Below are 17,769 nucleotides of genomic sequence, written 5' to 3' on the forward strand. Positions count from 1 at the left end.
GTGTTTTTATTTCTTTTTTTAACACTGCTGAAATGGGTAAGGGGTAACGTGTACCCCTATACTCATTTCTCCTGGGGAGGGGGCGGCTTCCAGGGGTCCGCTTGTTTAAGGGGAACGCCGGTTGGCACCATGAACCCCCCAGGACGTCGGCCTCCCCCACCTCCTCCTGGGGCACCGGAGGTGGGGAAGAGCCCCTTGTCCATGGATTGGACAAGGGCTCTGGGGGAGAGGGGGAGGTTGACAGCCCCTCTTCTCCAGACCCCCCCCCGGAGCCCCCCATATCATGGACCATGCGGGCTGGTATAGCTCAGGGCAGGGGCGTAACTAGAAATCACTGGGCCCCCTGCAAAACTTTGGATGGGGCCCCCTTTGTATGATACCTTATCAGTGGCTGAGCAGATGCAGTCAATAGAATAATTGTGCAGAGAGCAGAAAGCTTTTTCTCTCTGTGCTCAGACTCCTCAAGCATCACTACAGTACACAACACTTGCAGAGGGGTTGGGCTGGGGGCAGAGCAGTGCTGAACACAAGAACCTGCTGCACACTGGTACTGAATAGGGACTGTCTACAAATCATTGTCTGCAAAACTTTGTGGGATTCCTTATCAGTAGCTGAGTAGATGCAGTCATTAGAACAAATGTGCAGCGAGCAGAATTTTTTTTCCTCTCCATGCTGTTATTTGTCAGTCTCTCATGACAGGGAAAAGAAACTTCTCCCCCCACAGGGCCACCTATGGATACTGGGCCCCCCTGCAGCTGCTTGCCTTGCAGGGTCTATTGTTACGCCCATGGCTCAGGGTGCGAAGCCCCACGTGGCCGGGACTCCGCATTCTGGCTATCCCAGCCTGCATGGGAGACAAGGAGTTAAGGAGGCTTGGGATGGGGGACCCCACGCTGTCTGTTTTCATGAAATGTATACAATATGTATACAGAACTCGGAATGCAGTAACCTGTACTGCAGCAGTGTCATTTTACACAGTTTAAAAACTATTTTTCCTATGAAACTTTGAAATCTATTTGCTCAAAAACTATGAGGTCTTTTCACAAAACTTTTTTTTACCATGTTCATACTCATCTGCTTAATATACATGCCAAATTTGGTGATGATAGCATGTACAAGGGCTTTACAATTAACCGCAGAAGTTGGCACTATTGACTTCAATAGAAATGCACTCGGAACACGAAAATTCGGAACACAAAATTCGGTTTTCGCATGCGGTACACGAAATTTCGACGAAATCGGAATTCAGCTGTTCCAAACAGCCTTAGAAGCGATCACCTGCGCAGAAGCGTATTGCAAAAATACGCTTCCGCGCAATGCATAAAACTTGCGTGGCTAACGTGACTTACGGTCCTCCGCAGGAACCGCGTGGTGACAAACGTATGCAGTCGCGTGAGGGATGCAGCAAAAACGTCACTTCCGTCACATAAAGCCGCACTTCGGCAGTATAAAAAAAACACTATGTGGGCGTAAGTCCCTTATTTTTTTTTTTTTTTTTTTATGGGACCTAGGGATTCACCTCTCCCCTCACACCCACATATTTAATTTTATGACGAGTCAATTGCTATTTATACCCCCATATTTCTGCAGTTTTCACCTTATGGCGAGATATTTAGTTTTACAACCCACACGTAGTTTTACAACCCCCAGGCTACACAGATTCATTAGGGAAGTCTTGATCCTGAATATGTAGCCTAAATCTAATTAAAATTAGAAACGATGGCCCTTAACAGGCAAAACTGGCCAGAGCAATGCACCTGTGACTAATTTGCATAACCCCGCCTCCTCCTGATGCTACCCTTCTGTGGATCTATATCAATACTTCATGTTTGTTTTCATGTTGCGTTGCTTGTCAGAATATATATATATATATATGGCAGGGTTTAGATTGTGATCCCCTCTGTGACACATAATATATAATTAAATCAAGCAGCGCTGACATCACCGCGCAGACTGGGAGGTGCGCTTCCGTTCTCAGTGCGGGCCCCGCCCCGCCTCCTGCTGCAAGCCGTGCGCGTCCCCGCCCCCCTCCTCCTACTGCTGGCAGTGCGCGCTCCCGGGCTGCGCTGCCTGTCACTGATTGCTCCGGCCGGGGACACTTATCACACGATGCAGTTTCTTCCCGGATCAGCCTGAGAGAGATGGGGGCGCCGAGAGGAGCGGGGGTCCCCCTGGGGGTCACTCTGTGCTGCTGTCTGCTGCTCCTCCGGCTGTGTGCTGCGAGCCCAGGTGAGGCAAGAGGGGGGGAGCTCAGGGGGGGGGGGGGGGGTACAGGTGGAGGCTGGGAGGGAGGGACACTGTGCTGCCTGCAGTCTGTGTACTACAGGGCTCACATATACCCATCATCATCATCATCTCTATATGTATATATAGGCAGATCTGCCACTGTGTTAAGGAGCAATCCATGCATGTGGGCGGAACTCTGATTATTATTATTATTGCAGATGTATTGATTGCTTTATTATGGAGCAGAAAGCAGCAGATAAAATATGGATATGTAATGATATTGCTTTAGAATGTTGTAGGGGTTATATATGTCTGTTTAGATAGATAGATACTGTATGTGCATACATTGAGATATATATATATATATATATATATATATATATATATATATATATATATATATTCTCAATGTGCACACTGATTCCTATATCTGAGTTTAATATAATTATCTGAGTCTGATTCCGTCTATTATATTTATATGTTTATATTTATAAATGGTAAGTCCTCGCTGGCTCATGTATCACAAGATCTGTCGTACGTGATTTACCCGCTGATACAGAGCGCGCAGCCAACCCACCTCCTGACTTATGTTATGGTGGCGTAGTTTTGTATTTACTTGGGATGAGAGAGGGGGTAGCATGTGGCTCTGCATAGAATCAGCTCAGCCATGCTTATGGATTAGTGATGTTCCAGGTAAAAGTGAAAGGACAACAGAACCAAGAGGTATATGGAGGCTGCCATATTTATTTCCTTGTTAACAATACAAGTTGCCTGGCAGTCCTGTTGGTCTTCTAGCATGCATACTTGCATACTGTTAGTCAAAACCCTGGATCAAGCATATGGCGAATCCAGTAAATGCATCAGAGTACCCGATCTGCTGCATGATTGTTCAGGGTTTATGGCTAAAAGTATTAGACATACAGGATCAGGAGGAATGCCAAGCAACTGGTATTGTTTAGAAGGAAATAAATATGGCAGCCTCCATATCCTTCTCCCCTCAGGTTCACTTACAATACCAGTTGCCTGGCTGTCCTGATGAATTCTTTGGCTGCAATAGTGTTTGAATCACATACCTGTAATAAGCATGGAGTTACTCTTGTCAGATTTTTGTCAGAAATGTCTGATTGGCATGTTTGTAGGATCTATGGCTAAAAGTCTATCACTTGATTGTGCGAGAGTGATTTTGTCACATTAGAACGTATTTTATGCAGTACAATGTTTTTGTGGCACAATGCTGATCGCTGGTCTACTTTAGGGCACCCAGCAGGAAACCTCATAGGGAACAGTCCTCCAATCACAATAGTGTGGGCGTAGTTTACTACAACCTATTGGAAACCTAGCAGTTTGAGAGGGTGCTGTCCACCCAATCACGTGACCTGAATTTCCCTATGAGGATTCCTGCCGGGTCCCCTAAACTGCACTAGCGCCCAATGCTGATGTCAGGTGTTGGTATAGAAATTGTAAATAAGGGCTATGTTCACAGCTGGCCTTTGCGGTGTGGCGTACAGGGCGTATTGTGGCCTAACATGCGGGTTAACAGTGAAGCCTACTTTTCATTCACTTTATGCTTCACTGTATGCCACTCAACACTTGGATAACGTGTGGCACAATTTTGTCGTTCTGTTTTGTTCTTGCTTTTACAGGGAGTGTGGGCGTTGTACCCACTAAGAACCTTTCGTTTCGTGGCCAAAGCTCACCCTTTCCTCAGTGTAGAATACAGTGCACGATACGCAATACAGGTGTACAGTATTTAGCACTGAGGAAGGGGTATGCATCGGCTCCGAAACAATGCTCAGGAATACAAATTTACAGCTGCTTGTAATGAACCTGCCTGGTTGAAATGAAGTGTGCGCACTTCATTTCAGGTGTTGGTATAAGTGACGTATCAACACGGAGTCGCGAATATTTTTGTATGCGAAATTTATATCTGTAATGCTGGGCATACACGGCCTCGATTATGCGCCGGATCGAGCCGCTGGCTTGATCCCGGCGCATACCCGCTCGTCCCCGCCGGCTCCTCTATCTATCCCCGCTCGCGCCTCTATCGATCCCCGCTCGTCCCCGCGGGCGCTCCTTATCTTCCGCTCGATTCCCCGCTATTGTCCGCCCGCGGGGATCGAGCGGATCTATCTGGCGGGTCATCGGACCTGTCGGATATTATCAATCGAGCCATCAGCGGCTCGATTGATAAGGAGAAAACGCTCCGTGTATGCCCAGCATTAGGTTGGCCGGAAGTAAATATTGAAAGTGGTTACTGCACTCATTTACAGTGAGGATGTTTGTTTTTGTTTTTTGAGCGGGTGGCGGTTTTGGTTTATAGAAAGACACAAAAAGGTGTTAATATTTTTTAAATGCGCCATTGTAAAATAATCATATATTATTATTGATTGTGCTGTTGTACAGTGTTTATGATGCTGTTATGGTTTGATTTGTGATTGTAGGTTTAACATAAGCCATTGTATTCCCAACAGCATTATTAGGAGATTACTTAAAAGCTGTAGTCAAATTATGTTACAGATTTGATCTCTCAACAACTGTGTAGATTGCGTAGTGCGAGCGCATATTTTACTTTGCACAGACCTTTTAAGAGAGACCTTCACACTGTTGGTCAATAAAGTTTTACAAAAATTCGGATTTGGAACAAGATTGGAGACAGCTGAAGTGAGAAGAATATGGAGGCTGCCATATTTATTTCCTTTTAAAAAATACCTGTTGCCTGGCAGCCCTACTGATCTATTTTGCCACAGTAGTGTCTGAATCACACCAGAAACCAGCATGCAGCTAATCTTGTCAGATGTGACAATCCTGTCAGAAACACCTAAAATGCTGCATGCTTGTTCAGGGTCTATGACTAAGGCCCCGTTCACATCACAAACGCGGATGGCCACGCATGTGGACCGCAACGGGGACGAACGCACGCCATCCGCGTTTGTGTACCTTGCGTGGCTGATCCCATCACTGAAAAGTGAATGGGACAGACACGCGTTTTACAAAAAATGCGTGCAGCATGCGTTCCCGGACCGCGCAGGTCTGGATGCATGCAGTGTGAACATCAGACAGTGCACTCTATGCACTGTCTGATGTCGTGCGTGTCTGTCTCCTGCACGCGTTTCCAAAACGCGGCTGGAAACGGGTGCAGTGTGAACGGGGCCTTAAGGTATTAGAGGCAGAGGATCAGCATGATAGCCAGGCATCTGGCATTGCTTAAAGGGAACCTAAACTGAGAGGGGTATGGAACAATACCATTTGCTTGGCAGTTCTGCTGATCTCTTTGGCTGCAGTTGTGGCTGAATCACACACCTGAAACAAGCATGCAGCTACTCCAGTCTGACTTTAGTCAGAGCACCTGATCTGCATGCTTGTTCAGGGGCTGTGGCTGAAAGTATTAGAGACATAGGATCAGCAGGGGAGTCAGGCAACTGGTATTATTTTTAAAAGCAAAAATCAATATCCTTCTCACTTTAGGTTCCCTTTTAAAAGGAATCAAATATGGCAGCCTCCGTATACCTCCCACTTTAGTTGCCTTTTATGCTGGGTACACACGATACGTTTTTCCACTTGATTTTCCACCTGATCGTTTTTTTCTGCTTGATTTTCCACCCGATCGTTTTTTCCGCTTGATTCTGCGCTCAATTCTCTTATCTCCCACTCGTTTTTCTTATCTTTTTTCCATTCACTTCTTTGAGAAATCAAGCCAAAAAAACGATTGTAAGGAATATTGGACATGTCGGAAATTGTCAATCGAACCCATCTATCAGGAGTAAAAACATATGGTGTATTCCCAGCATTAAGGTCCGTACACACGCCGGACTGCAGGCAACGACGGGTCTGTCGTCACCTCCCGCTGGGCGGGTTTTCAGCAGACAGCCCGGCGTGTGTACAGTCTGTCGTCACCTCCCGCTGGGCGGGCTTTCAGCAGACAGCCCGGCGTGTGTACAGTCTGTCGGCGGACTGATACGGCTGTTTCTGAGCGATCCGCCGGGCGGATCGCTCAGAAACAGCCGTATCAGTCTGCAGACAAACTGTACACACGTCGGACTGTCGCTGGACCGCCCGCCCAGCGGGAGGTGACGATGGACCCGTCGTTGCCTGCAGTCCGGCGTGTGTACGGACCTTTAATCTATTTAGTCAAATAGCATCTGTCCATATAAGTGAGGACTGCCAGTCCATTGACCTTTTTGCATTTAATTGTGTAATATTTATATCGGAGGCTGTTTGATATGTAAATATGGGAAGGGTTTAGGACTACAAGTTCATTAACTGGTGATCAGATTGTCAGTTAGATGCTAATATTTTCAGCATGAAAGGGATGTAAAGTGAATGCAGAATAGATCAGTGACAAGCAGAAGCACTTGTCATTGGTCCAGTTATAAGCAGAAAATGATTTGCATACAATTTACATGCTAGACGAACTTAACATTTCTTTGAAGGATTCATCTGGTAATTAAACAGGAACTTCAACAGAACTATCTTTATCGTCTCGAAAATATTACACAAAAATACCAGTTGCCTTGATATATATTTATAGACAGTAGAATCCCGTTACAGAAACAGTCAAGGGACATGGCCATATATCTAGTGATTTTGGCGGCCGATGGACCAATTGACAGATCTCTGTTGGCCCCCATAAACCACAGGCTGATTCCCGTCCCTGAAATCTTTTGGCAATCTGCCCGGGGAAGGGGGGGTACATTTACACTAGGCCACGTCCCCCTAGTGTAAATGTACCCCCCAGGTCTCCTGCATTAATAATTACCCTTCCACCGTCTGCCGGACTCTTCTTGCGGATTTGCTCCCCGCGTGGTTGACAACCACATGGTGCAAGAACCTGGAAGAGAAGTCCGGCAGACGGTGGAGAGGTAAGGTATTTATGTAGGAGACCCGGGGGGGGGGGGGTGTCATAGTTAACAATTATCACACGCCATTACTGTCACACATCCGATTGAGCATGTCGGCCCCGACTTCTTGACCCGATCGATACATTCAACCAATTTTGTCCTGCAATTCTAATCGTATGTCATCAGAGTTCTCCCCAGGCTCTTTTAGCCGGTTGCTCCACCCGGCTAGTTTTGGTGAGCACCCGGCTGTCATCGGCTCACCTCCTCCTCTGCTGTAAGCAGAGAAGCACTGGCCCTGCATTCTCATATCGCCCCACCCGGCTACTTTTTCATGCCACCCGGATGGAAAAATTTTCTGGGGAGAACATTGGTCATCTGTAGTTTAGTATGATTCGTCATACTTTGTATATTCATACAGATGAATAGTCAGGATCTGGGAACTGAGTTTACCAGTGGTTTACTATAACAAGCTTTTTCTGTATATTTTTGGGGGGCACGTACATGCTGAGGGGTCACAGGGTATGGGCTTCTGGCAGGGATGGGTGTAAGACACAGGAAAGACACTCTGCATGGGCTCGGGGAAAACTATTTTAGATTGGGGTCCATTCAGTGTTATCCACAGGCTCTTTTAGGCGGGTTCTCCACCCGGCTATTTTTGGTGAGCACCCGGCTGTCATCGGCTCACCGCCTCCTCTGATGTAAGCAGAGTTGTGCAGAGAAGCGCCGGCCCTGCATTCTCACCTCGCCCCACCTGGTTACTTTATCATGCCACCAGGCTGGAAAAAAATTCTTGGGAGAACACTGCCGTTGTTTGGTCATAAATCTACCGCCGCGCCCCTTTCGCGTGAGATCTTTTCATCCAGAGTTTTGATCGATTTTATCGACTGGCTATCGATCGAAAATGAAGCGAAAGGAAAAATGCGAACTGAATCTGGCTGATGCACGGAATGATGGCTGGTATTTCAATCGATATTTTCCAGATCTGCTTGGGGTCGGCCGCGTGCAATCAATAGCCTGTATATTTTTGTTGCCCGATGATGAATTTGTTCAAAATTCTCAATCACTCCAGACAGAAAGATCTCTCTCGAAATCAGAGCTGTGGAGTTTGTACACAAATTATCCAACGACTCAGTTTATGATTCTTCCGACTCCAGATACCCAAAAATAGCTTTGACTCCGATTCCACAGCCCTTGCAGGCAGGGCTGTGGAGTAGGAGCTATTTTTTGGGTACCTGGAGTCCGAGTCCGTGGTTTCATAAACTGAGGAGTCAGAGTTGAAGTCTGCTTGCAGGGCTTTGGATTTAGTACAAAAATCATCCGACTCCTCAGTTTATGAAACCTCCAAGTCCATGTACCCAAAATGACTCCTACTCCTCGACTCTGACTCCTTAGTCTAATACTTACCAGGATGCATATGTGTATCAGCGCCAAGGAAACAAAGTGGCCGCTGCTGAGAGAAGAACGATGTCCAGAGTTCACAAACAGATAAATTATATATGCTCAGCGCAGAGTCCAAAAACAAAAGACGAGTCTTCAGCAAAGGATAAAAGCAGGCAAATCTCCACCACAATATATATTGGGTTCACGGCACAGCTCTGCAATCATGGATACCCAAAAAAGGAAAGAGGCTTACCAGCTGGTGACAACCCACATTATAAGGTTGTATCAACGCTTTGGTAGGACATCAGGAAGCAACAGTCTGTCCAGGATCCACCAATTCAGCAATGATTCCTCTCACGAATGGATATCAGTAAACATCATAAAAAACAAACAAACGGCAACTCTAAGTGTAAACCGTTTAATATAGAGTTTTCATAGTAAAAACAGCTTAAAAATAGCATAAAAATAGCATAAAAACAAAACTTACATACGGGGCCCATGCAATGGGAACCCCGAGAAAGTTGCACACGTGTATGGGTCAGCGGTAAAGGATAGTATGAAGGTGCCGCCTGTCTCCTTCCCGACCGGTTTCGCAAACTAGCGTCATCAGGGGATTAAGGATACAAGCGGCTGGCACCAAATATATAAACTTTTACAATAAAGAAAGGGGTGGGGCTATGAACACCAACAGTCAAGACCCCTCCAATAGAGTATAGATCAGACTCTACTAGGAGAGTGACTATAACCCAGATCAATACACATTGAAAACAATGGGATATAAGATTAGAAGCTTGAAGTCTCCAGTGGCTAGACAGCACAGTGGTCAAGGGCCCTGTCTCTGACAAAGACAGACTAAATGGGGGATCTAATCCTGTGTCTTATCCATCTAATGTTTCTGGAAATCGTCCCTTAGACTATTATGCCCAGGATTTCAAACCCAACCACCCATTGCCATTCAAAAAACTTTGTAGACCTAGACCACCAAAACAGTGGGTTCCCAAACCATTTAAGCCCCAACCGCCAGCACCTGACTATAGTCATGTCTCTGTCTATAACCGTTTTGAGCCGCTTTCTGATGTATCAGATTCTGAATTTGGTTTTTCGGAGGAAGAACCCCTGACCCCTTTTACGGACCCAAAAACAGCCACGAGGGAAAAAGACACAAGGGAATCAGAAACAGAAGGGGCAATAGGGGTGGAAGGAGGGTACAATCTAAGAAACAAAAAGAGGATGGGCATATAGGGGAGGGTATATTTAACCTCAGTTCACACAGGCTATCCTCCTCAGAGCTGAAGCTACTAGACAAGGGCCTAAAATTTGCCCCCCCCAAACCTTTAAATAAATTTGAACTCTTCATTGACGCCCACAAATTTATTCGACATCTAAATGTTAAAAAATTCTTTCTTAGTAAGACTGCTCCTACCACTAGTACAGTGGATATCAGCCTAGAAAGAAATCTTTTGAACAGTGGACTCAGGAATGCTTCCACGTTTAATCCTTTGATTGCTAATAATCATTCTATAGAAGCCTTTAAGAAATCTTTGTTTAAAGATATTTATGCTTTGGATACAAGGAAGCCTAGGGGTAATGTTGAGATACAGAAAGCTATGACAGCTCTCTTGGACGAGAGAGATTTAGTAATAAAGCCTGCTGACAAAGGGGGAGGTATTGTGCTACTTAATAGGGCTGACTACAAAGCTGAGATGGCACGCCTACTCAGCGACGGTGCCACATACCTCCCCCTTCGAGGAGATCCAGGACATCGTTTTTATGATGAACTGAGTAGTTTGATCCTTAGGGGTGAATCCGATGGCTTTCTGAACAAGTTAGAGGCGGAGTATTTGGTTCCCTCTCATATCAGAACCCCGGTTATCTACTATCTCCCAAAACTTCACAAAGACCCCATACGGCCACCGGGGAGACCCATAGTTAGTGGGATTAACTCAATCACTTCCAGGCTGGGGGAATTTGTGGACCACTTCCTTCAACCTTTAGTCCCTTTTATCCCGTCCTACCTCAAAGACTCTGGCCATCTAATCGAGCTGCTGGGATCTCTCTTGTTTAAGGGTCCCTGCATTTTGATGGCAGCCGATATATCATCCCTGTATACTGTTATCAATCAGGAAGATGGAGTTGAAGCTGCACGCATATGTCTAATGAAAAACGATCAATTTAGTTCTGACCAAGCTGCGTTTATTGTGGAGTGTTTAAATTTCGCTATGAGCCACAATTATTTTTGGTTCGATGGATCGTACTTCCTGCAGAGGGTTGGCGTGGCTATGGGAGCGAAATTTGCTCCCAGCCTCGCTAACCTATTTCTGGCTGTTTGGGAGGAGCGATTCATCGATAAATCTCGCTTTCCCCAACTCCTTTTATATAGGAGGTACATAGACGATGTGGTGGTGGTATGGGAAGGAGATCAGACATCTTTACAATTGTTTATTAACCATATTAATGATAATACCGATAATCTGGTATTTAATTGCGTTTGTAGTCCTGAGGAAATACATTTTCTCGATCTGACCATTCGTTTGGAATCTGATAGATTTATTACAAAGACCTATTTTAAGGATACCGACAGAAATAGTTTTATCCCTGTTACCAGCTGTCACTATTTCCCCTGGTTAAAAGGAGTTCCCAGGAGCCAATTTACCAGGATTCGGAGAAATTGCACCCTGCCCTCAGATTATGTTTTGCAAAGTGATCTGTTGATCACTAGGTTTGAGGCCAAGGGATATGGTCAGGCAGACTTAAAGGTTGTTAGAGACCAAATTGGTGAGAAAGACAGGCCTATTAATAGAGGGACCAAGACTGTTAGTTTGAGAGACAATTGTGGTGTTAAATTTCTCACTCAATATAGTTTCCAACACCGAGATATCAAAAAGATTTTGCGCAAACATTGGCATCTCTTGAAAGGCGATCCAGTGATTGGTCCATTGCTTACGGACAATCCTGAGATTATATTCAGGAGAGCGCCAAATTTGCGCGATCGTCTTGTGCATAGCCATATTGATCCACCCAAAATAAGCCCTTCCAGTGTAGTACCACTTAAGGGTTTTTATAGATGTGGTAAGTGTAAAGGATGTAAAGCATGCAAGTTCATGCCACGCAGAATTCACACCTTTTCGGGGAACGCTACCTCACGGCCCTTTGAAATTAAGCAGTTATTCACCTGTGATAGCACTTTCACGGTTTACCTATTGGAATGCCCTTGCGGTCTAAAATACGTGGGTAGAACTACCAGATCCTTTAAGGAAAGACTGGGGGAACACATCTACCTGATCAGTAAGGGATCTATGGGACATCCAGTACCCAAACATTTTGCTACCACACATCATAAGGACCCTTCCCTTTTGAAATACTGCGTTATAGATAGCATTAAGAAAAACTGGAGAGGCCAAAATCGGGTTAGAGATGTCTCACGACTAGAAACCGAATGGATTTTCAAACTGCGAACACTACGCCCAGATGGGCTGAATGTTGAATTGGACGTAAATTGTTTTATTAATAATTCATAATTTTTATGACTGTTTATAATTTTTGATACTTTTACTCTGTGATTGTACATGTGTGTCGGTCTGCTTGGCCTACTTGCTTAATATTATTTTTAAGGTCACTTGTATAACCTTTTGCTATACTTACTGGCATATCTGGTGTGGTATTCCCTCGACTATGTATATGTGTATATATATGTACTGTATATATTTCCCGAAAAAGTTTAGATGGGGGAATTGTCTCACTGGCAATTTCTTTCGACATTGGTTAATGGGACCTTTCTTTCTCTCACTCTTGTTTCCTTCTCGTACATTCTTATTTATTCGACGCGTCTATGCGCGAAATATTATGCACATTCCTATAAGGAGCTCACTAGTATTCTACTTCTCTTTACACGTCCCCCTGTCACGTGGGCATGTGCACCATTTTTCATTGGTACGTATGAGTCCTTTTATGTTCTCGGTGTACCTCTCATTCACGTGATAGCGTTGATTATTACATTTCTTTCACGATTAATAATGGCGCATGCATAATCTCATATATTTCATACGTTTTATGCATACGTTTTACACACGGTTTTATAAAGTCCAAGTGTATCCCTGCATAAATTGGGTTTATGCACCATACACGCATTGCCGCATGAATTTTACGCATATGTGGCACTTTGCCCCCCTAGCGTTACTAATGACGCATTTTATAATTTTTTTTTTTTTTTATTTTTTTTTTTTTTATTTATTTATTTTTTTTTTTTTATTTTGCATCAACTTTATACATGTATGTCGTTCTGCCGCTTAGGCGTTGTAGATGACGTGCAATGCAGCTATGCGCTGTTTGTCTATCCTATTAGGAGGACTATGTTTTTCCTCTTTGTAAGTTCCCTATGCCGGCCATTTATTCACTATTCAGTTCTGTATTCTCGGACCTTGGCTTTCACTTAATATCTATCTGGCTCTGTCTAGGTAATTTTTCACTTATTCACCTTCTATAATGTGCACTTTCTGGTTTTATATATGCCAGTATGTATTGCATACTATAGTATAAAAAAAAAAAAAAAAAAAAAAAACAGTGTTGGCTGCCAGGACTTGAACCTGGGATTCCTGTGTCAGAGACAGGGCCCTTGACCACTGTGCTGTCTAGCCACTGGAGACTTCAAGCTTCTAATCTTATATCCCATTGTTTTCAATGTGTATTGATCTGGGTTATAGTCACTCTCCTAGTAGAGTCTGATCTATACTCTATTGGAGGGGTCTTGACTGTTGGTGTTCATAGCCCCACCCCTTTCTTTATTGTAAAAGTTTATATATTTGGTGCCAGCCGCTTGTATCCTTAATCCCCTGATGACGCTAGTTTGCGAAACCGGTCGGGAAGGAGACAGGCGGCACCTTCATACTATCCTTTACCGCTGACCCATACACGTGTGCAACTTTCTCGGGGTTCCCATTGCATGGGCCCCGTATGTAAGTTTTGTTTTTATGCTATTTTTATGCTATTTTTAAGCTGTTTTTACTATGAAAACTCTATATTAAACGGTTTACACTTAGAGTTGCCGTTTGTTTGTTTTTTATGATGTTTACTGATATCCATTCGTGAGAGGAATCATTGCTGAATTGGTGGATCCTGGACAGACTGTTGCTTCCTGATGTCCTACCAAAGCGTTGATACAACCTTATAATGTGGGTTGTCACCAGCTGGTAAGCCTCTTTCCTTTTTTGGGTATCCATGATTGCAGAGCTGTGCCGTGAACCCAATATATATTGTGGTGGAGATTTGCCTGCTTTTATCCTTTGCTGAAGACTCGTCTTTTGTTTTTGGACTCTGCGCTGAGCATATATAATTAATACTTACCAGGAGTTGGTACAAAAATCATCCGACTAAAGCTTAGTACACACATGCAATTTTGATTGACCAATCATTGGTCAATTTTACCACCTCCCTGTAGTATGAGGGCCAACAGATTTTCAATTCTATGAACAGGTTGTATAGGTAAACCCTCATACTACATGGAGGTGGTAAAATTGACCTATGATTGGTCAATTAAAATTGTATGTGTGTACTAGGCTTTAGACCTGGAACCGACTAATTAGCATTTTGTAAGTGATTTCATGAGCGTTTTCTGGCAATTTTGGTAGCGATTTTAAAAACTTTTTTTTTTTTTTTGGTACTTAAAATTTTTTTGAGCAAAATGCAATGTAGGAAAATACAATAATAATGCTCATGTAAACAATACAGATAGTGTGGTCCTGAATACTTAGATCCTCAACAGATTTTTTCCAAGAGTAATATCAGATGGTAAGCAGAGATACATCCATATATATTAGTACCGTTAACATTTGGTAAAAAGAAAATTGGAAAAAAAAGAAAACAAAAAGAAAAAACAAACCTTGGAACCACAATAACACTGTTGGATAAGTAACCATGTCAAGCAGGCTATATCTGATTTTAAAAACTTTTTGCCAGCAATTGTGATAGCGATTAGTGATTTTTAATTCTGATTGGTCCATTCAATTTATTAAATTTTTTTTACAGTGTGCAGTAATGTAAAATCACGCACAAATCGCTATGTGTTCATAAGCGATTTGCCAGCGCTTCAATACTTTACATTGAAGCGCAAACGCTCCCAAAATGCTGCATGTTCTGCTAATCTTAATCGCTACTGTGGAATTTGTTACATTATACATCGGCAGAGTTTAGGGAAATCGCTATCGATTTAAAGCGCTCCCTAAACGCTCAAAAAAGAACTTTAGTGGGTTCCAGGCCTAAGACTGTTCAGTTTATGAAAACTCCGACTCCAGGTACCCAAAAATTGCTCCGACTCCACAGCCTGGCTCGAAATGATCCGATCGTTTGCTCGATCAAAAGTGGGCTTTAAAGTGAAAATTGCGCGGTGTGAATTTTGCCGGTCAAAATTGCCAGGAAATGCCTGTGCTTGCCTTCATGCTGCTAAAATCTGATCCCGACCTGTGTAATTCAATGTACCGGTAATTAATATTCATATTGATTCAGAAGCAGCAGCAGCAGGTTCTGTTTTGCTGCATATTTATAAAAAGGCCATTGGGTTTGTCGTTGTGACGATCAGTGCTGTTTTGATTGTGTTGTAAGGTTTAACTTTACCTGTTGTTGCATTGTTCCATGCCATGCTTGCTGCCAAGTCTTAAAGGAAACCAAGTGTGAATAAAAAAATGAGTTCAACTTACCTATGGGCTTCTTGCAGCCCCCTGGAGTCATCCTGTTCCCACAACGTCCTTCTGAGTCTTTCTGGCCAGCAGCAGCGACCCCGCAAAGCTGGCCAGGCCGCGCGCCTCCTCACCCCTCCCCGATGCTGGGTGCACATGCGCAGTAGCTGCCGGTTGGTGGCCATCGGCCAGCCTTGCGGGGGTCGCTGCTGCTGGTCGTAAAATGAAGTCGTGGGCACAGGATCACTCCAGGGGCTGCAGGAAGCCCCAGGTAAGTTTTCTGCAGTGATCGGTGCTGCGTGGGCTCTCCAGCCCGCAGCACCGATCAGGATTGAGCCTTGGCGATCAGACTTTCCCCCCCCCCCCTCCTTTTTTACCCCACTGGGGGGATGTCCTGCTGGGGGGGTCTGATCGCTGCCGGCTGTTTGTGTTCTGCGGGGGGGGGGGGCTTCCGCAGCGTTTTCGGCGCTCCCTCCTTCCCCTTACCTCCCTCTCCCTCCATGGGCTGCGCAGGACGGATTTCCGTCCTGAGCATTAAAGGATAGGCTTCAGCCTATCATATGCCGGTGATCCCTGGCCAATCAGAGGCTGGGGATCGGCGATCTACGTCACGGCGCTGCTGCGCAGCAGCGTCGTGTGATGGATTTCTTCCCCGCCTGTTTACAGTCCGCTGGCGAGCCGCGATCGGCGGCTCTCCGGCTGTTCACGGAGACAGCATCCGTGAACTGGCATGGAAAGGCCGCTCGATCAATCGGCCGTTTCCATGCTATACCACTAACGACCCGCCGACGCCTATTGGCGTTAGGCGGTCGTTAAGTGGTTGGAACTTCAGCCTAAACAAACACTCATTAAGCTACATTAGTTATGTTAATTAAAATAGATAGGTAATATAATCTCTTACCCACCCTGTTTTAAAAGAACAGGCAAAGGTTTGTGATTTCATAAGGGCAGCCATCTTTTTGGTTGAAAGAAGGTGACGGAGCGTGAGACACAGTTCCAACTGTCCTGTGTGCTGATCACTCCTCCCAGTTGCTAGGCAACGTGAATAACAGGAAATCCCATCATGCTTTGCACAGCATCAGGGGAAAAAAGCCTGGGCAGTTTTCTTTGATGGGGCAGAGCTTAGCTAAAAATGCAGCTACAAATGAGACTTCTATAAGTTCTGATGCTGTGAAACTGTTAAAGAAACACCAAGCCTTTTCAGTGCTGCTGAGTAGATTTTTAGTCTACCTTTAACCTCCTTTAGCAGTAATCCCGAGTCAGGCTCGGGATGGAAAGCCACAGAACAGGGTTGTAATCCCGTGCCTGAGTGAGTTTCATGCAGGAGTTGCTGCAGACCCCTCTGTAGTATGTTTTTCTTCTTGTTTTTAGGGTCTAAAAGCTTATGAAAGAATTGCATGGCTTTTAGACCCTAAATCTGGAAATAATCATAACGACAGGGAGCTTAAGGTGCCCATACACTTATCAATGTTTCCATTCAATACCCAGCAGACTTGATTCATCTGTTGGGATTCGATTCCCTAAAATGTCAGATCGATTTTCACCAAAAATGGTTTATTATTATTTAGTATTTATATATCGCCGACATCTTCTGCAGCGCTGTACAGAGTATATATTGTCTTTTCACTAACTGTCCCTCAGAGGGGCTCACAGTCTAATCCCTGCCATAGTCGTATATCTATGTATGTATCATGTAGTGTATGTATAGTAGTCTAGGGTCAAATTAGGTGGGGAAGCCAACTAATCTGTATGTTTTTTGGGATGTGGGAGGAAACCGTAGTGCCTGGAAGAAACCCACACAGCCAAGGGGAGAACATACAAACTCCTTGCAGATATTGACCTGGCTGGGATTCGAACCGGGGATTCAGCACTGCAAGGTGTGTGTGTGCGTGCGTGCGTGCGCTTTAAGCATGGGGAAAGCATCATCCAAACAGGATGGTAACATTTTGATTGGGGGCCAGCCGAGAGCGTGGGCAGATCAATGGCCTATAGCTTTGCACTGCATCGACCAGTGCAATGCTGCTGCTCAATCGATTTTCAATGGATTCCTTTATGGAGAGTAGAAATCCTCTAGATTGTAAGCCTTTGGCAGGGCCCTCTCCCCTTGTATATCATACTTGACTGTGTGCTATATATATATATATATATATATATATATATATATATATATATATATATATATATATATATATATATATATATATATATATATATATATATATATATATATATATATATATATATATATATATCTCTATATATCTATATCTATATATCTATATCTATATATCTATATCTATATATCTATATCTATATCTATATATCTATATCTATATATCTATATCTAGATATCTATATCTAGATATCTATATCTAGATATCTATATCTAGATATCTATATCTAGATATCTATATCTAGATATCTATATCTAGATATCTATATCTAGATATCTATATCTAGATATCTATATCTAGATATCTATATCTAGATATCTATATCTAGATATCTATATCTAGATATCTATATCTAGATATCTATATCTAGATATCTATATCTAGATATCTAAGATTATCTATATCTAGATATCTATATATCTAGATATCTATATATAGATATTCTATATATATAGATATCTATATATATAGATATCTATATAT

The 17,769-nt window shown here is 43.8% G+C and overlaps 1 protein-coding gene across 1 annotated transcript in view; it reads left to right on the forward strand.

The window, feature by feature from the left end:
* Positions 1-2,032: 2,032 nt before the first annotated feature.
* The window catches only part of LOC137527821 (ectonucleoside triphosphate diphosphohydrolase 2-like), a 36,538-nt gene continuing 20,801 nt past the window's right edge, over positions 2,033-17,769 (forward strand). The window contains exon 1 of the mRNA XM_068248765.1: positions 2,033-2,229. The gene's annotated coding sequence lies outside the window, so the exon portion shown is untranslated. The remainder of the gene's footprint in view (positions 2,230-17,769) is intronic.

This window comes from Hyperolius riggenbachi, chromosome 8 (assembly GCF_040937935.1).
Source record: "Hyperolius riggenbachi isolate aHypRig1 chromosome 8, aHypRig1.pri, whole genome shotgun sequence".
NCBI classification, from domain to species: domain Eukaryota; kingdom Metazoa; phylum Chordata; class Amphibia; order Anura; family Hyperoliidae; genus Hyperolius; species Hyperolius riggenbachi.